The following is a 19864-nucleotide window of genomic DNA, read 5'->3' on the forward strand; positions in this document are numbered from 1 at the left end:
CCTGTGTCCCCATCCCTGCCCTGTGTCCCCACCCCTGCCCTGTATCCCCGTCCCTGCCCTGTGTCCCCATCCCTGCCCTGTGTCCACAGCCAGTGGCACGTGGGCCATGCGCCTGGAATGAGGACAGGAGCAAGTGTGCTGTCTCCTGTCCCTTGGGTGCCAGCAGGCTGTCCAGCCGACCCGCTGCCTGGCTCTGGGCTGGTGAGAGACCTGCCTCCCCGCTCCCCCCGCTCCCCCCGCTCCCCCTGCTCCCCCCGCTCCCCCTGCTCCCCCCGCTCCCCACCTGCACAGGAGCCAAGAACGCCGCACAGAGGCTGCCCGAGCACAGAGGTCCCTGCCCGGCTCAGGAGCACCTGTGAGTGGCCCGTGTTCCGGCCACGCCTGCCCGGCCGGGCACGCAGACAGAGCTCCCGCGCACAGCAGGCCCCATCCCAGATGCTCTGGGGAGACACATCTGGGAGCCGCATGTGGACGGGTCCGCGGGAACAGGGCCCAGGAGGGAAGACCTGGTAGCCGGGCCGTAAAGACCCCCACCCCGCCCGGACGCGCTCACCGGAGAATCCTTGTCGGGCGTCATAAACGCTCCGGCCTGCTCGCCGGTTTACAGGGCAATAAACCGGAAGCAAACAGCCCAGATCAAAGGCGCATCCACAGCAGACGCGCTGGCCGCCGGCGCGGAGTTAATAACCCGGAGGGTCCCGGCTGGGAGCGGCCGCGTGGACGCTTCCCCACCTCCTGGCGGGGCCAGGGCTGCCCCCTGCGCCCGTGTGGCCATCGGGTCCTCAGCCGCTGGGCCTGGAGCCGCGGGGACCGCTGCCCGCCCGCACCGGCCCGCCTGCGGGGTCCAGGCTACCAGGCTGGGGTTCCTGGAGCCGCATCCGGAGCCGAGGCCGCACTGGACGCCCCTCGGGCTGCGCCGCGCACCCCTCCTCTCTCTGCCTTTTAACCGGAGACTCGGGGCCCCGAGCGTTTCCTCAACGGTAACCAGAGGCCGCCGGCCTCCTTCCGTCATCAACCGCCCGAACCCGACCTCACGCCCCATCTCCTCGGGCCTCGGAGCAGCTCGTCAGTGCCCTGAGAACCGCCTGCAATGTGTGTGGCACATGGGGGTGCATGTGTGCATGCGTGTGTGCATGTACACATGTGTACACGTGTGTGGGAACGTGCCTGTGTGCTTTGTGCCGTGTGTCACACGTGTGTGAGTGTGTGAGTGTGCATGTGCCTGCATGTGGTCAAGGATGTCTGCAGGCTTGACCCGCTACAGCTCCTCCTGGACAGAGGGGTCCACCCCCCGCCCCCAAGTAAGGCCAGTGCTGACAGCGCCCATCCAGGGCCCCAGCCCTCGGTCCCCGGGGCACAGTCCGCGTCTTGGCTGGGCCACCACTGGGAGCGCGGGGGCGGGGGCCCGGCCTGGCTCCGTGGGCAGCGTGGCCAGATTTAGCGAAGACAACACAGGTGAGCAGTGACGTTCGAATCTCCGACAAGCAAGGAGTCACTTTTTAGGCTACATCCGTCCAAAGCATTGCACAAGGAGACTTACAGGTTGAATTGTGTCCCCAAAAAGATATGTGGGGGCCGGACCTGCAGGGCCTCCGAATGTCACTGTATTAGGAGGTGAGGTCGCTAACGTGAGGTCACCGGGCTGGCCCTGGCGGGGGTCCTTGTAGCAGGAGGTCAGGACACGGACACACGGAGCGACGGCCACATGAGGCCCGGGGGACGGCAGCCGCAGAGGCTCCTGCGGAGCCCTCCGCCCACGCGAGGAGCGGAAGACGTAACTGCCCGTCACCATCCTCTGCAGCTTCGTTCCCGAGCACAGGCGGAGGCCGCTGACCCCCTGAGGGTCCCCACGCTGTCCGCTCCGATCGCGAGGGAACACGGTGTCTCCGCGCAGCCCGAGCCCCGCACGGGGGGACGTCCAGCGGCCCCGGTCACCCACCCGAGCGAGCCCGCCACCTAACCGGGAGGCCCCCACGCGCCGCCCGAGACACAGCCGGGCCCTGTCCGCACCCGGTCACACGCACACGCGTGCACACGCTCCCCAGGGCCCAGCGGGGAGGGACATGTCGCCAGGGTGGGACAGGCGGCAGGCCGGGCGCCGGCACTCAGCGGGCCCAGGGGGACAGCTGCGTCCCCTCCCCGTTTCTGTGGGTGCGGACTCCCCGTCCGGGCGCAGGTTCCCGCCCCGGAGCCGTGACACCCGATGCGCCTCGCGGTCCGGGCCCCGGTCACGGGCCTCCCGAGGGGGCAGCACGAAGGCCTTTCTCCTGAATTTCAAACGCGACCCGGCCGCGCGGGCGGGGCGTTTGGTCTCCCGAAGCGTCAAGGTCTGAGCCCATAAACCGCTGTTTCTTAAATGTTTCAAAGCGGAACATTGACACCAAGTTTTGCTGTAAAACGATCAGGAAACACGGCGGCCGGGGGTTTTACGGGGCGTGGCGAATCCCCTGACCCCGGGGTGCGCAGGGCTCGCCCGCCATCCGGCCCCCAGCCGCTCAGGCTCACGGGGAGGGCAGGCGGGGCTGGGGGACCCCAGGCCCTGGGACGGGTGTGGCCTCCTGGGGGGGGGGGTCACTTATAAATTCCGAAGCTGATGACAGTGCCGGGTGTGGGTGCGGCTTTGGAACCAAAGGAGAGAGAATCCTTTCGGGGGGGGGGGGGGGTGGGGAGGGGTCTGGGACGGCTCCTCAGAAGCGGGGACCTGGCAGCCAGGCCTGGTAGCACCCGTGGTGAGAGAGAGAAACTGAGGCAGGGGGTGGGGAGAGGTGTCCAGAGAGAGCCCTGATGAGGCCGGAGCGAGGACAGCGGCCCTGGGCCCGGGGCAGGATGGCTGGGCCCACCTGAATGTCCACCCAAGGCCCCTCCTCCCTGGTCTATGGCGAGGCCTCGACCTGCCTTCTTGGGCCCCGTGCCCTCTGCCACCCTCACCAGCTGCTGAGCTCCCTGGCAGAGAGAGAACAGAGAGAGGGGGCCCCCAGCAAGGACGACACTGACCTCACTGCTGGGACCCCCCAGCCCAGCTCACGGGGGCCGGGGGGGAAGGCGGTCTTGGAGGCATCCCCGCCTGCTCAGGTGTCCCCTACGCTGCAGCCGCTGGGTCGTCACCTGTGTGTGGATGAGACTCAGAGGCCCGGCAGGCCCCCAGCCCTGGACCACGGAGGACGGGGCAGGCGGCCTGTGAACCGGTGCCTCAGTCCAGAGCCACTGCAGGAAGGAAAGGGACGGACCTTCCAGCTCTCGGACCACCAGCATCAGGAACAGCCATGGGCCACGGGCGGCTACAGCTGGGAGACCCCACTGCACGGTCCCCGAGGGGCAAGCGGGGTGGGGTGACGAGGCCCCAGCCTCCGCCTGACAGCGGCTGTGTCCCTCCCGGAGACCCGGTGACCTGGGCCTCACCTTGCCCAGGTGTGAGCGGGCCCCGCCCACCACAGCCCCTCGGCCGCCCAAGTGGCTTCCTTTTTTAAAATATATTTTTATTGATGTCAGAGAGGACGGGAGAGGGAGAGAGAGACATCAGTGATGAGAGAGTCCCTGAGCGGCTGCCTCCCGCACGCCCCACACTGGAAATCAAGCCCACAACCCGGGCAGGTGCCCCGACAGGGAATGGAACCATGACCCCTGGTTCGTAGGTCGACGCTCAGCCACTGAGCCACACCAGCCGGCCGGTCTCTCTCGTTTGCTCCCCCCAACACCCGCGGCCAGCGTCTCCAGAGAAACCCAGGTCCCTGAGCGGCAGCCCAGCGACGACCCTTCCGTGTGAGCCCAGACGCCGTGCGGGACACGCTCACGCTGAAGCAAACGCGCTGCGAAGCCGATTCAGGTTTCCCTGGAGTTTGTTGGCTAAATCTGACCGCCTGCCTGGCCCCTGCCCTGGGCCCCACACGCAGGTCCCAGGACCCTGGGGAGGCCCCCCCGGGGACCAGGTCAGGAGGGAACAGGCCGCTGCAGTGGCAGCCCCTCGCCACCAGGGGGCTCCCGGCACAGAGGTTTCCTGGGCGCCCAGCGTGGCCCCCAGAGACCCGGGACCAGGAGGCCCCTGGGCGGCGGTGCCGGGCGCAGAGCTGGCTGTGCCCGCATTTCCTCCTCCTGGCTCTGTGGCTCAGCTCGGCTCAGCCCCACGGAGCTGCCGGTCCCACAAGGTTCTGCAAGGGGACGTCTCCCGGGCCCGCTGCCCCGCCACTCAGAGGCTCGAGTCAGAAGCTGAGGCTCAACACGTGGAAGCAAGAGGAAGGGGGGGTCACCTGAACTGTCCAGGGTCCCCTCCACCCGACTCCTACATCTCAGTGGTTCTGTGTCTCCGTGGAGCCCAGCAATGGTGACCCCGCACCCTGTGGCCCCCTGCCCTGCCTCCTGTCCCTCCTCCCGGGGCCCTGTCCCCCTCAGGACACAGTCCCGTTAGCACGTGACCCCCATCTCCCCGCCCGACGCCGGTGCCCGGCCCGCCTTGGGCTCCAGCAGGAAACCCAGGGAGGTGGTCGGGTCCTCCTTCCAGCAGCCCCCCGTGACCTCAAATCAACGCCCCTAGCCTGTGCCAACAGCCGGCTAGCTGGCGGGCGTGGCTTCCGGAACCTTCAGGCAGCATCCCAGAGCTGAGACAGGAGCTCCCGACGGGCAGAGAGGAGGAGAGGGGCGCAGACGGGTCCGAGCTCCGCCGGCTGCCCCACTGCGGGGGGCCTGCAGTGAGGGGTGCGGGCCCCGTCCCCTGATGGGAGCTGGGGAGTGAGACGGGGGGGGGGGGGTGTAGGGGGGCGGAATGTGCCGGAGGTTGTGTGGACCCATCGCTGAAGTCACCAAAACCAGCATGTTGGGGGGTCACATGTCCTGGACATGGGGTTCCAGTGGCGGGGACCCCTCCCAGCATCCAGGATGCAGCAAAGTCCCTGAGCCAGGCGAGACCACGGGGAGCACAGCCGGGGGAGGAGGGGTGGGCGCAATGACCAAGCAGGTGGGTGCGGCCCCTGGACTGGGGCGCCTGCATTAGTGGTGGTCGGAGAGGAGGGCTCGGCTCAGAGTTTCGGGGGGCTGTGGTGGGGTGCCAACCAGGCCTGGCGTGGTCAGAGCTGGGCCAGGAGGAGCCACCCCTCAAGCAGCACCAGGGCCTCAGGGGCCTCAGGGGCCTCAGGGTTCAAACCCTGCCTCCTGCACTTCCTGCTGTGACCTGGGCGAGGTGCCCACCCGGTCTGTGCCCGCCTCACCGGGGGCAGCTGCGGGGGCAGATCCATTTCTCACTGTTTACAGCTGGGAGAGCAGAGCCTGGATGGAGGCAGTGAGGGGCCCGGGCTCTGGGGGGGGGGGCCATCCCTGCCCCGGGGGCCACCATGACCGTGGACTTGGCTGGGAAGGGCTGGCCTGGGGGATTATGATCCGGGGGCCAAGGAGGTCAGAGGTCAGAAAGGCCCCCGGGGGTCAGCCCAGAGAGGGGAGCCCTGTCCCCAGGCACCGACCGCTGGGGGCGCCAGGGACACAGCCCCTCGGCAGAGTCCAGACCGGGACAGGGAGGGGTGGGGTGCTGACCCGGGGCTCCCTGTCCCCCCACGGGCGGCCTCTGCAGCTGCTCGCCCTGGCCGCTGGCACAGGGCTTTGCTGTGGGTTCCCCGCCCCCCACGCCAGAAATTCGGGGCCCACTTTTATATTTTAATGCATGTTTTTATGGAAATATTTATGGCACACATGTAGCGCGTAAAACACCGCTGTAAAGCCGCTCTTCCCGGCGCTGCTGAAATAAATGATGCTGTTAGTGGTAGTTTCTCTGGCCGGAATGAGCTGCGCTGCCCGCACAGGGAACCCCTCAGGACCCGCCTCCTTGCCCGGTGTGGGAGCGCTGCCCACCCCCCTCCTGGGCCCCAAGAGAGACACCTCCACTGGACCGCCTCGGTTTCCCCGCCTGGAACCGGCAGCTCCGACCCCTTGGCTGCCGCCCGGCCTCCTGGGAGCGGAGCAAACGCGATGATCCTGGACCGTCCGCGGGGCTGGGCGGCCACTGAGAATTCCCACCCGCTCCGACCACGCGGCTTCCAGATCCGGCAGGTCTTCCACCGGGAGCCTGGGATCCGACATGGAGGACGCCCCGGCCACAGGGTTCCTCCGGCCTCCCCGCCGAGGGTCTAAAGGGGCGTCGCGGGGCTGGCCGCGCCGTGACCCAGTTTAAACGTGAATGGGCATCGTGAGCAGCCCTCCCCACGCCCTCGCGAGCCTGTCCGCCCGCCTTTCCCGCCGCTCCGTCCCGGGAGGCCAGGCCGGGAATAATTCACCGTCACTCCGACCCTCCAGGCGTGTGAGCAAGAGGAGCTGTGGGGGTGATGGAGCCGCGCGGGTGGCCAGGTGACAGGCCAGGCGACCCGGGCCCTGAGCCCTCAGCCCCTCCCAGGGCTCCCCTCCTGCAGCGCGGGGCCGCCAAGGTGGGGCGCGAAGGGGGAGTCACCATCACATCATTAGCAAAGGGGCCAGCCATGCCCTGGAAAACACCTCCTTTTTTAAAATATATGTATATTTTGATTGATTTCAGAGAGGAAGGAAGAGGGAGAGATAGAAACATCAAGGATGAGAGAGAATCATGGATCGGCTGCCTCCTGCACGCCCCACACGGGGGATCGAGCCCGCCGCCCAGGCCTGTGCCCTGACCGGGAATCAAACCGTGACCTCCTGGTTCATAGGTCGATGCCCAACCCCTGAGCCACGGCGGCCGGGCCACCACCTCTGCTCACACCTTCCTCGAGAGCCTGAGCCCAAGGGAGCCTCGGGGAAGGACAAGCCCCAGTGGTAGGTCTGTCTGTCAGCTGCTGCCCTTTAGCTAGGCCCGCCTCTCCTGTGTGCGGCTCTGCCTGCCGCGTCCGTCCTGGGGGAGGAGGGAGCTGGGGTGCCCGCCGCCCCGTCACCGCATGTGTGAGGCACAGCGGGGCCCAGGCTCTGGCCGCACGCAGCTGGCCACCTGCCTCAGGGCCGCGCAGGGCCAGGTGCCCAGAGGCACGCCCACGTGGCCACGGGTCTGTGCACAACCTCTGTGCGCAGCAGGGAGGGGCCTGGCTAGATCATGCTAAGTGACATCAGTCCGTCAGAGAAGGACACGTGTCACACGGCCTCACCCATGTGGCATCTCAGTCACATATGTGAATGATGTGGATCCAGAGCCACGGAAGCAGGGACAGAGGGCGGCATCTCGGAGGGGAGCTGGGGGAGCTGGGTGGGTGGGAGGCGATCAACCAGAGACCTTGTGTGCACATATGCACGGCCCATGGGCACGGACAGTGGGGTGGTGAGGGCCTGGCGGGGGGGGGGGGGGACTGGAGGGGGTCAATGGGGAAAAGGGGAAATGTAATACTTTTAACTATAAAGATTTTTTAAATGACTTTGCAAAAGCAGGGCGGGGACCCCAAGAGAGGGGACCACACCGCCAGGCTTGGGGACCCAGCGCACTGAAGGCACCAGGAGCTGAGAACAGGGGCTCCTGTGCCTCCTAACATCTCATGACACCCCCTCCCCACTCCGAGATGCACAGGGCCAGGGGTCCAATCAGGAGACCCCGCAGCTGACGGGAGCCTGGAAGGGGGGCCCTGGGCAGACCCCACAGCCGGGCAGACCCCACGCCGGGCAGAGCACCCACATGCAGCCCCCGCGCAGCCCCATCACCTCCTTTACGTGTTCATTTTGGGCTTAAATACGTGTTTCCTTTTGTTCTCAGCAAATGCGTCTCCCACACGTTTTAAAAATTCACGCATGTAACCCTGAAACGCACGCGGCGTGTGTATTGTTCCGGGCCCTTTCCCTCCCACAGGACGGCCCCGCGTCCGAGGGGAGCCTCGCACTGTATTTCCATCAGCGCCTCTCGCTCAGGGTCAAGGCTGCTTTGTCCGTCCAAGGGCTGGTATTTCCGTCTGTCAGGGAGCGCGGCTGCGCTTGTCGACATGACAGGGGAGGAAAGAGCGAGGGAGGGAAATGCCAGGCTGTCAGCCACGCGACGGGCGCCGCGGCGGCAGGTGGGCGGCCCTGGGGGTCGGGACCCGCCCGCGGACAAGAGGCCTTGGAGCTCGGCTCTGGGCTGCCGGACGGGAGCCCGGTGGGGGGACACGCCGCCCCGCTCTGCGGCGACTCAGAACCGCGCAGCCTGGTGGACGCGGGCCGGAGCCAAGGCCGGCTGCCCACCTGCCCGGGGCGGCCCGGGCCTCAGCGCCAGGCTGGGCACATGAGCCCCGGTGTGGACAGGAGGTGTAAGAGCCACAGACAGGTGTGGGGGTGCGCACGCTCGGAGCAGGGGTGCAGCGTGAACACACGCTGTGGTCCTCCCCACCCGTCACAGTCACACGCAAGTGCACAGGCCGCTGTCTCACACCCATGTGCACGCTGCCGCTGGCCGCCAGAAGGGTCCCCCGCCCGGGGAGGTGGCAGGCGGTCCCTGGAGGCCCCAGTGCAGGGTGACCTGTCCGAGGGCTGGAGCGGCCCCAGGCCTGGAGGTGTCCCCAAGACCTGGCGCTGGAGTCAGAGGGCAGCATCACCAAGGGTCCCAGGAGCCGGGGGTCCCAGGAGCCGGGGGTCCCAGGAGCCGTGGGGCTGTGTTTGACTCGTGATGTCTGCCTGGGACACAGAAGGGGCAGTGACGACATGACTGCAACCTGCTTGCCTTTCCCGCCTATCGGCCCCACTCCGCACAGGACAGGTTGCCGGGGCCCCTCTTCCTGAGCTGTCTCCCCACCAGGCAGTGGGCGGCCCAGGACAGGGGGTGTCTGCGGAAGGAGCGAATGCAGCGGCCCAGGCACCAGCTCCGGGGGCAGCTGAGACCAGCAGCCGCCCCCTCGGCTTAGGCAGGTCCAGTGAGGATGAGGGGGGCGGCAAGGTGACTCGGGAAGCGAGGTCCCAGCCCGTGAAGGAGGGGTGCAGCCGGCCCAGAGCAGTCCGTGCACGGGAGGCCGGGCAGCCTCGAGGCAGCGGGTGGGCCCTCAGCCTGGACTTGGGCTGCCAGGATGTGAAGGAATCGGGGCCCAGGGGAAGCTGCTGGTGCAGCCGCTGGATGGGCCCTCGGGGAAGGGCTGCCCGCAGGCGGTGGGCCCCCAGCCACCTGAGGGCAGAGCCAGCGGGTGCCAGGGGCCGCCACCCAGCAGTGCCTGCGCCCCCTGAGGAGTCCGTCATGGAGGCCGGCGATCCATTCCGGGGCGGCCAGCCTCACCCAGAAGCCAGCGGGCCAGCGGGCAGCTTGTCCAGCACCCACCATCCTCGTCACTGGCCGCTCCTCTCCGAGCCGTGGACAGGGCTGCCCTCCGCCTCCCACAGGGAAACGGGAGACAAGGAACTTCCCACGGCCTCAGAGGGGCAGCCAGGGTCACACGAAGCCGGTGCACACGCACGCACACTCATGTGCATGCTGATATACACACACTGTATACACATGCACACACACATCTACACACACTCACAGGCCCACATGCACACTGCTACACGTGCATCACATGCTCACATGTGCACTCACACTCCCACACACATGCATATTCCCCACACGCTCATGTGCACACACTGTACACACATGCACACACTCAGACACCCATGTGCACACTGATATACACATGCTCACACCCTCACACACATGCACATTGATACACATCACACATGCTCACATGTGCACACATCCTCTCACGCACTTGTACTAATACACACATATCACGCATACTCACACGTGTACATACCCACATACACACTGATATGCACATCACACGTGCTCACACATGCACACCCCACATGCTCACACACCCACATGCACACTGGTACATGCACATCACACACGTTCACACATGCACACCCCACATGCTCACACACCCACATGCACACTGGTACACGCACATCACACGCACTCACACATGCACACCCCCACATGCTCACACCCCCCTGTGCACAATGACACATGCACACCCATCACACACCCACAGCCCCGCCCGTCTCCCGTGGCCTCTGAGACACTCGCAGGAAAAGTCAGGTGCAGGCCCAGCGCCGACCGTGGACGCGTCCGCCTCCCGCCCCGTGACGCCTCTAAATGCCGCAGCCGGCGGAGGCTCACGCGGTCCCGCGGCCGCCTGACAGGTGCGTGCGACGCGGGGCGGCGGGATTTATGGGGCGGGAGGCGGCGGCGGGGCTGGTCCTCCGCGCTGAATTATCTCCGCAGAAATAAGAGTCGGCTGAGCGCCGGCTGTGGATGGGCCACAATCCGTTAGCAGAAAATTGGACTGTCACCGCGTGCCATGTTCATTTTGGCTGATTAAAGAGATATTAATCTACTGTCACGGCAGCCGCTCTGTCAGCGGAGCGGACGGCCGCGGGGGCAGGGCTGCGGGGACGCGCCGGCGGGCGCGGGCACCTGCTCCGAGCCGCCGCCCGGGGCTGCCCTCGGCCCTGGGGACGCGGCAGGTCCCCTGGGGCAGCCTTTCTTGGCCTTGAGCGACCCCACGACTCCAGCCACCTGGTCCCGGGCCCCGTTTGTTGGCTTCTGGGGTGATGCCTGGGTCTCTCAGCACCCCCAGACTGGAGGGCTCACTGGGGTACCCGTCCCTCGCCCCATAGAGAGAGGGTTCCCGCCAGACTTGGGGCAGCACTGGCCACAGGACAAGGGGCGGAGACAACTCAGGAGAGAGAGTGGGAGTGGCCTATGGGCTTGGACCCACTGTGGAGCCCCGACACCCCACGCAGCTCCCCCCACAGGTCCCCCCACTCAGCTCTGCAGGTCAGAGGCCCCGTGGGGGCCAGGGTTTGCCTGCCCAGAACACTGGGCGCCCAGTCCCTCCTGGTCCAGAGGAGGAGACACACTAAGCAGTCATGTGGCGCCTACTGCATACACACCAGCCCCGCCCCCTGGGGTGCCTCTCGAGTCAGGGGTCCCGGGACCGGGGGTATGTGCGGGGCTGGCGGGCTGACAGTGAAGGGGGGCCCAGGGCCCGCTGTCCCTCCCCCACTGGACCCCTGCTTCCCAACTCGTGTCCCACAGCAGGGGGTGGGCATGCTCCCCGTCTTCAGCAGCTGAGCCATGACCCACGGTGCCTGGCTGGGCAGATGCCACCGGTGGCACCCGGGGCCAGCCCACCAGGCGAGGCCGCCCTGCTCACAGAAGCCCCGGGCACCCCCGCCCCACCCTCACCGCTGGCAGCCAGGCCGCTCAGGGCACACGTGGGCCCGCACCTGCACCCCCCACACCGCGTGGTGCCAGAGACGCTGACCAGACAAAGCATCGACTGCTGGGACCGTCCTCCGCAGGGTGAGGGGCCCCAGGCGGGCCGCGCACCCACCCCCGTGTTAGCTGACGCCGGGGGCTCGGCACCCAGGGCATTGCAGGTGCCAGTGGGCCCGCCCCCGGGGGCTTCTCTCCTGGCGGGGACGCAGGGACAGTCACGCGAGGGAGTGAGCAAACAGGCATCTCATCGCAGGTGCCCGGTCCACGTCGACCACCAAGACCCGAGCAGCCGGGAGAGCTCAGAGGGGTGGCTGGGGAGGCCCCGTTCTCCGCCTTCTACACAGCGGTCGCCGCCAGAGGTCCGCGGACATTGGTGGCTGTGAGGTCCGAAAGGTTGGCGACCGCTGTCTAGACAATCACAAGTTCACCCAAACATCACGGGGCCCAGCCCCAGGGCACCGCAGTCACCAGGACTCACAAAGGGGCATTGTCGGGCCAGAACCCGGGGTGGAGCTGGGTGGGCACCGGGTGGGCACACACGGGTCCCTTTCCTGCTGGCCGGAGCTGCCTCTGGTGTCCGAGCCCCGAGTGGTTCTGGGTCCCTGGGTGGGGCCTTCGCTGGCCAGACAGACAGACCTGTCTCCTCCGAGCCACAGTGGGCGATGGGGGATGAGGCACCGGCTTCCAGGGGCACCTCCGGGACATCACATACATGCCAGAGCGGTCCCCGGGGGGTGCAGGGCATCGTGCCCTCCCCGCGCCGAGCCCGCAGCCGCACTAATAGGAGGTGGGGGGAAATTTGCATCGAATTCCCAGCGGCCGCTCCATCAGCACCCAGGCTGAGGGCCGCGGCGCGTGGGCAGCATGAAATATTCAGGAGAGCGCTGCTCCTGAATTAACTATTTATCGATTTATAATTTAGAAGATGTATGCCCTGCCGCTAACAAAGATTCCACACTCCATTCCAGAGCCGCCAGGCGCCACGGCCCCGGGGGAGTCCCCGCGGCAGCCTCTCCCCCTGCAGAGTGCGGGGGGGGGGGGGCGGTCGGGGAGCCCTGGGGGGGCTCAGCCCGTGACGGCCTGCGGGTCGGCCCCCTCAGGGGCACAGGGCCGGGGACGGAGGAGAGGGGCCGGCTGGGGCCGAGGGCAACGTGCAGCCGCTGCCGCCTGTGCTGGGTGTCCGGCAGCTCCGCTGGCCCTGCTGCCCGCCCACCGCGTGGCTGAGGGGCTCCGGGTGCCCACGGCCGGTCTGAGCCCCTCCCTTGACAGGTGGCTGAGAGGGTTGTTGTGGGGGGCTAAGCCGCGTCCCCCAAGCCCCGCTGCTGAAGCCCAACCCCAGGACCTCGGGGAGCTCAGGTGGAAACAGGGTCGTGCGGTGTCGTCGGTTAAGACGAGGTCACACTGGACTTGGTGGCTCGTATCCACTGTGACGGGTGACCCTGTGAAAGAGGAGGGTTTTTAAAATATATTTTTGTTGATTTCAGAGAGGAAGGGGGAGAGAGAGAAGCATCAATGATGAGAGAATCATGGATCGGCTGCCTTCTGCACACCCCACACTGGGGATCGAGCCGGTAACCCGGGGATGTGCCCTGACCGGGAATCGAACCCGGACCTCCTGGTTCACAGGTGGATGCTCAGCCCCTGATCCCCGCCGGCCGGACACAGACAGGACACACCCAGGAGACGAAGCAGAGATGGGGGTGCATCCACAGCTCAGGGAACGCCCCGGTTCCCGCAGCCTCCAGGTGCTCAGCGCTGAGCGCGCCCATCGATGCTGGCGGCCCCTCTGTCCCCCGCACTTCGCCGTGTGTCTGCATGTCGCCAAGCGGGGCCTTCGCATCCCTGGGGGCCCTGCCAGCAAGACCTCCCCCGCCACCCCGGACGGACAGGTGCCCCAACGAGGTCGCAGCCCGAGGACAGGAGGCAGGCCCCCCCGCAGGAGGGTAGGCGAGTCGGCACCTCCTCCGCCGTCTCCCACAGGACGTCACCCACACGCCGGGGCCACCGCGGTGCAACGGGAGCCTCCGTGACCCGTCCACACCAGGGCCAGGCTGCAGGCCACCAGGACCCCGGTGACGGGAGGCACTGCCCCTCCTCAGGCCAAGGGTGGGAAAGCCCCAGCTGGCCGGGCAGCAGCCGCCCAGCCGAGAGTTTGCTCTCAGTGACCCCCGACCCCGATACGTGCCCTGACGCTGCTGCCAACCTCCTAGGACCAGGGTGGGGGACGTCCGGCCCACGGGCCAGATAAGGCCCTCGAAATCATTTGGTCTGACCCTGCCAGGCAACGGCAGGCAGGACTCGAAATTCAATAAACCTGAGAGCTTTTTCATAGCAGCACACACTTATGTGAAGAGCATGATATTCAGCGAGTGATGTCATAACAGCCCCATGGCCCGTGGCAGGAGGAAAGCCCACCCCTGCCCGGGCAGGGAGGTCCCAGCTCTGCGTCCTCAGCTCTTTGCCAGACTCGGCATCGTGTCCTCCTGGGAGGGACAGACGGCGGGGAGCCGGGAGCCACCAAGGCCAGGAGCCCACACCCGGCCACGCACAGGCCAGCAGAGCAAGCTCCTGGGCACGTGGGCCCCCAGGTGTGTGTGCATGCGTGTTCTGTGTGTGTGTGTGTGTGTGTGTGTGTGCGCGCACGCGAGCACATGCATGTGTGGGGGAGGTGGTGCCTCTGCCATCTGTGTGCATGCAAGTGTATGCCGTGCATGTGCTGTGCACACAGGTGTCATGTATGTTGTGTTGCATGGGGGAGGTGGGTGCCCCTGTCATCTGTGTGCATCTGTGTGCACCTGTGTGCGTTTCGCATGTGTGCTGTCACATGTGCAACTATGCACGTGTGTGTCTGCATGTGCCGTAACTCTCAGACTAGAAAAGAGAGAGGACTTCTCTCTCCCCGGCTCCACATGGACCCGGCCCCTCCCACACCCACCAGGCTGCCCCACGGACGGGCTCCCTGAACAGAGTGGGGCGTCATCCCCACGGGTGGGTCCCTGAGCAACCTCACCTGTCCCGGGCCAGGTCCCCGGCTGTCGGGTGTGGGTGGCTGTGTCCCCTCCTCGCCTGTCCCGGGCCAGGTCCCCGGCTGCCGGGTGTGGGTGGCTGCGTCCCCTCCTCGCCTGTCTGCACTGCGCCTGGGGGTGACGGTCAAGCTGGCTGGCTGGGCCCACCCTCGCCCAGGACCACCCGCAGCACCGTCCCCACGTCCACTGCCAGACAAGGCGACACCCCACCGGCCAGCTCTGACGGACGCCAGCAGGAAAGATGCTGACAGGGCAGCGTCCCGTGTGGCCACCGGCAGCCTCCCGCCTCGTGCCTCGGTTTCCCCGCCTCTTATCTGAGGGGTGGCCCGGGTCCTGCTCCATGTCTCCTGTGTGTCCCGGGGGCTGAAATTCACCAGAGACCAGCCGGCCGAGACGCAGGTCCCTGCGATGGGACACTGAGGGCCGCTGACCCCGCGTGGACGTGTCCCGCCTCCGGCCCAGCCCCCGGTCCAGCCCCCGGCCCTGAGATCCGGGGCCTGGATGGGCCAGGCCCGCTGCGTGCCCCCAACCCACCCCCCAGGCTCCCCGGCTCCCACCCCCTCCGACTGCGGAGCCTTCCCTCCGCTCTCGGGCGGAGCTCGCGGCCTAATTATCTCTAACCTTCTGCTGAGGACCGCTGTCCTTGCCTGATAGAAACCAGTGACTTTGAAAGCAGCCCGGGTCTTAATTTCCCCTGACAGCCCTTCTTGAGGCCTGCGGGCCGGGCCGGGCTCTAATTAAATGCACATTCGTATTCCAAACAAATTAAGTACAATTAAGGCCCCTGAGTTATGGGTATCTATCACTCGGCGATGTTTTTGTAGAAATTACCCCATCGAGATCAAAGTCGGAGGACCCTTGCCTTAATTGCTTCATTAGGGCGCCGCGCACCAGGCTGAGCGCGCCGGCCCCCGCGTCTCGGAGGGAATTGCTCAGCGACGGCCCTCACGGTAATTGCTTCCATATTTCTCTCCCAGAGACGGCCCGGCCTCCACGGATCACCGGCAACGGCTTCAGGCACCCGCCCGCTCCGGCCCGCGGCAGCGGCCGAGGCGTTTTCGTGGCGCCTGCACGGAGGCCCCGCTGGCCGCCGGTGGGTGGGCCGCCGCTCGCCCTGCCCACGCTGGGCACCCAGGCCAGGCCAGCCGGTGGCCCGGAGAGTGGGGCCCAGGCCGCCCACAGGCCCTCCAGGCCACGGACACGCTCCAGTCAGAGCTGGGGAAGGGGGTGAGGCGCCCCCACACGGCATCCGGGAAGGGGGAACCCAGACACTGCGGCCGGGGCAGGGCCGAGCGGGCGGGAGAGGCTCTTGGTGCAGCCGGGGCCCCTGTGGAAGGGGTGGCCCCCAGACCACAGCCTGGCAGCCACTGGGGGGGTCCTTTCCCCCCACACCACTGTCACCGCCCCTGCACCCACCGGGCAGGCCTCCTGACCGCCCGCCCAGGGCCGCAGGCACGTGTGACGCCTCAGGAGACGGGAGCGGAGCCTCGGGGACCCCGGCCCCACGGCCACCGAGGGAGGGCCTCTCACCCCAGGCCCAGCTCCGCCCGGAGCCCGGAGTGGACGCCGGCAGCTGGACCGGATTGCAATGGCCAAGGCGCGTGGGAACCGGCTGCCAGGTAAGTCCTAGGCCGCCAGCACCAGTGGCTTCAGGTTCACAATGAACTGTCTCGTTGGGGTCTGTGAGCCCCGCAATCCTGGGCCGCCCTCACCCCTCAGTGGCTTGTGGTTCCCCCGAAATCCAAGTCCAATAGGGCCCCCTGCACTTCCACCCGCTGGACCCGGGCCCCCCGGCTCCAAGGCCGCCCATCGGGGGCCATTTCCCTTTCGTTTTGCAGAGAACCCCGTAGGTGGACAGCACTTCCCAGACTGTGTCCCGCGGAACACCAGGCGTCCCCGCAGTGAAAGCGGTCCTTTCCGCCCCCTGCGCCTCCGGGACCAGGCCCACGGCCGCCTCCTCCTGGGGCGGCACCCGCGTTCCGGGGCGGCCGTGCCCGTGGCCCCCACACCCTGGCCACCCCGGACTGTGACGGATCGTCGCGCGGCCCGGGACCCCCGCCGGGCTCATTACCCGCCTGCAGCACGCAGCAGCCTCACGCTGACACGCTCATGGAATATGCATGGCTCATTAGCATCGCGCGTGCCCCGGGCTCCGGGCCACGGAACCTTACGCAGAAATCAAACCGGCGGGAGGGGCAGGTGGCTGGTGGGGGCTCCAGGACGGGCCAGAGGCCCCCGTGCTCCCGGTGGAAATGGGGTCCCCTCCCCCCTGGTGCTGGAGTGGGGTCCGTGGGGTATCTGGGGAAAGCATTTTCTGAGACTGGCACGGAGGGTGAGAGAGTTTCATTTGCGCGGAGTTACATCCGGGCCCTCACGGCCCACTGCCCCCCACCCGGTCCTGGAAGCCGCACGGGGGGCCGGGGAGCTGACGCAAAGCCGGTGTCTGGCTTCCGTCCATGAGCAGCGGCCCCGCCCCGATCAGGCTGCATCTGTGAGCCCAGTGCAGGGCTGGAGGCACACGGCTGTGCGGCCACATGGGGGATGTAGGGGAGCCAGGAGAGCGTGCCCCCCACAACAGGAATCCCGCCGGCCGAGCGTCGACCTAGGAACCAGGAGGTCAGGGTTCATTCCCGGTCAGGGCACAGGCCCGGGTTGTGGGTTTGATCCCCAGTGGGGGGCGTGCAGGAGGCAGCCGGTCCAGGACCCTCTGTCATCAATGATGTTTCTCTCTCTCTCTCTCTCTCTCTCCCTTCCTCTCTCGGCCCTGTCCCCTCCTGGTCCCTTCCCCGGCTCAGGGTGCGGCCCAGGGCCCAGCCCGCCCTCTCCGCCCACACTCGGAGCCTGGCGTCCAGGCCGGCTGCCCCCGGAGCCCCAGCCGGTGGGACGGGGAAGAGGGCTCCCTCACTGCCGCCTGATCCGAGAGGACGTCAGGACCCAGCCACTGGCCTCATTCAGGGGCACGGGGTGGGGCCTGGTAACCACCACCCTGGGCTCCATCCGCGGGTGGGGGCCTCCTAGAGGTCAGGAGGTCAGGAGGGGTGTCTGGGAAGAGTTCATCCTGGGATGTGGGGGGCTCAGCGGGCTCGCAGGACCCAGGGGAGGGGGTCGGGCCCGGCCTCCCAGGGGCTCACCCCTCTCCCACCACGGCCACCTCTGACCCTGGGGAGTGGCTGTGGGTAGGGGACATGGGGCGGGCGGGGGGGGCAGGCTCTGGGGCAGGAGCCCCGACACAGCACCCCCCCCGGGCAGCGGGGGGAGGGGCGCTCACCAAGGCGATGTCCAAGTGGCACCTGGGCGTGGGACGCGGGATTGTGGGTGACCAGGTGTGCCCGGGGGGGGGCGAGGGGCCTGAATGGGCGAAGGGGGGGGCGTCATTTAGGAACTAGCATAAGGGGGAGAGGAGATGCCGGTCTACACCATCCCTCCATCCTTCCTGCCTCCGCCCCCGCCCCCCACCCCCATTCTAAGAAGGCCCCACACCAGGCAACATCAGCCACTAAGGAGAGGGGCTGCGAGGCCCGTCCATCGGCCCAGCCGAGTGCAGCCCCCGCCGTGGCCCCCAGCGGGGGAGAAACCTGCCCCTCACAGGGTGGGTCTGGGGGAGGCGGGTCCCCAGGTGCGCGCTGAGCTGCGGGCGGGCCCTCGTCAGGAGGCAGCGCGGGGCCCGCGAGGGGCTGGGGTGACGCCTGAGCCGGTCCGGCTGGGTCAGGGAGGCCGCGCAGGACACGAGTCCCCGGGCAGCAATAACTGTACGTGTCAGGGAAGCCGGGTCTCGGCAGCTCGGCCCTGACGGCTTCTGACCACAAACAAATCTAAATGGAAACGAGGGCCCCGGGCGCCAGCGCCGAGCGAGACCTTAACCCCCGCGCGTCCGGCGCCCGCAGCGGCCCGCACCAGCCCTCCCCCCGCGGCCCCGGCCGTCCCTTCGCAGGACAGACAAGCACGGCCCCTCCCAAACGGTGACCAGGCCGTGACCTCCGCTCCCGGGGGCCCAGCTGTGCGGGCGGCGGGGGTGTCGCTTTGGAAGCTGGAAATACAAACATCCCAGGAGCGGGGCGTGGGGGGGGGTGGACACGCTGCCCCTCGCCCGCCCTGCAGTGCCCCCCACGCAGCGAGCGGAAGGCACCTTCGCGTAACATCACCTGCCCAGCCCCGGCCCAGCCCCGGCCCAGACCCTGCCCAGACCCTGCCCAGCACCTGCCCAGCCCCTGCCCAGCGTCCAGATGATGAGATGCTGACCTCGGCCGGCAGTGGGGTGGCAGGCCGTTACCATGGCTACTCGCCGGTCTGTTCATTTACCCCACACGCTCCTCTCACCGTGATTTTAAAAAGCAGTCCCTTACCCAGCAGCGGGGCTCAGCGGTTGAGCGTGGAGGGGTGTCTGGGGCCGGGAAGAGTGCATCCTGGGATGTAGGGGCTCCGAGTGTGACCCAGGAGGTCACGGTTGGGGTCCCGGTCAGGGCACCTGCCTGGGTTGCAGGCTCCATCCCCAGTGGGGGGCATGCAAGAGGCAGCCGATCCAGGATTCTCCCTCATCACTGATGTTTCTGTCTCCTCCTTTCCTCTCTGAAATCAATAAAAAATATATATTTATAAAACTGTATAATAAAAACATTTAAGATTTTTAAATTAAAGATTAAAAAGTAGTCTGATAACAGATGCACCTAGCCCACCGCTGAGCCATGCCCACTGCTGAGCCACGTCTACCGCCGCCCCACTGGCAGCCTCCTTGGTCGAGGCCACCCAGCCTGGCTCCACACTGGTCATCACACGGGCTGCCTGTCCCTGCCCGTTACTCGGTGAAAACAGGGAAACCGCTTCCCCCGTGTAAGACGTGAACGGTGTCCCCCAAAGTCACGGCCACCTGCACCCTAGCCCTTGACCTTGTTAGCGAGCAGGGTCTCACAGATGGACCTCGTTAAGGGTTTGCGATGAGGCCATTCTGGACTTAGAACGGCCCTAACCCAGAGGAGACAGGGCGGGGAAGGCTGTGTGGGATGGAGGCGTAGAGCGGGGGGCTGCCTGGAGCCCCCACGCTGGCAGGGGCAGGAAGCAGCTGCCTGCCCAGGAGCCTGTGGAGGGGCCAGCCCTGCCCACACCTGGATTTTGGATCCTGACCCCGGACTGCGAGGGCCCATGTCTCTTCCTTTAACCTCAGTTTGTGGGACTTCGCTTTAGCCCCCAGGAAAGTGGTCCCCATGGCTGTGGCGCCCCAAGCCTCCCTGCACACCCAGTGGCCCTGGCCCTCCCTGGGAATCCAGCATCAGGGCCCTGAAAGGCCCTCCCACCCCGTCCACACGGCGCACACCCCTCCCCATCACAGAAATCAGCAGGGACCAGGGGAGCCTTTTGAGAAAAAGCCATCCACCCAGAGCCGACCGTGGGTTCTGCCTCTCCCAGGACCCCGCTCCCCAGAACATGGGCTCCCCTCGCTGTCACCCCAGAGGGCGCTGTGTGGAGGGGCCAGCACACAGGGCCTTTGTTCTCCTCCCCGTGGGGTGGCACCACCGGTGGCTGCGCCGGGCGGGCGTGACGGTCACAAGGGAGGCCAGGAAGTGGCAGAGGGATCGGGGACAAATGAGACAGCGCCCCAGCTTCTGAAGGCAGCGCGTGGCCCCGTCTCTCCAGGATCACGGCCGTCTGCCGGCGGCGCTCATGGCACAGCTGGCACTGAGACACGGGGGGTGGGGAG

This window comes from Myotis daubentonii, chromosome 3 (assembly GCF_963259705.1).
Source record: "Myotis daubentonii chromosome 3, mMyoDau2.1, whole genome shotgun sequence".
In the NCBI taxonomy this organism is placed as follows: Eukaryota; Metazoa; Chordata; class Mammalia; order Chiroptera; family Vespertilionidae; genus Myotis; species Myotis daubentonii.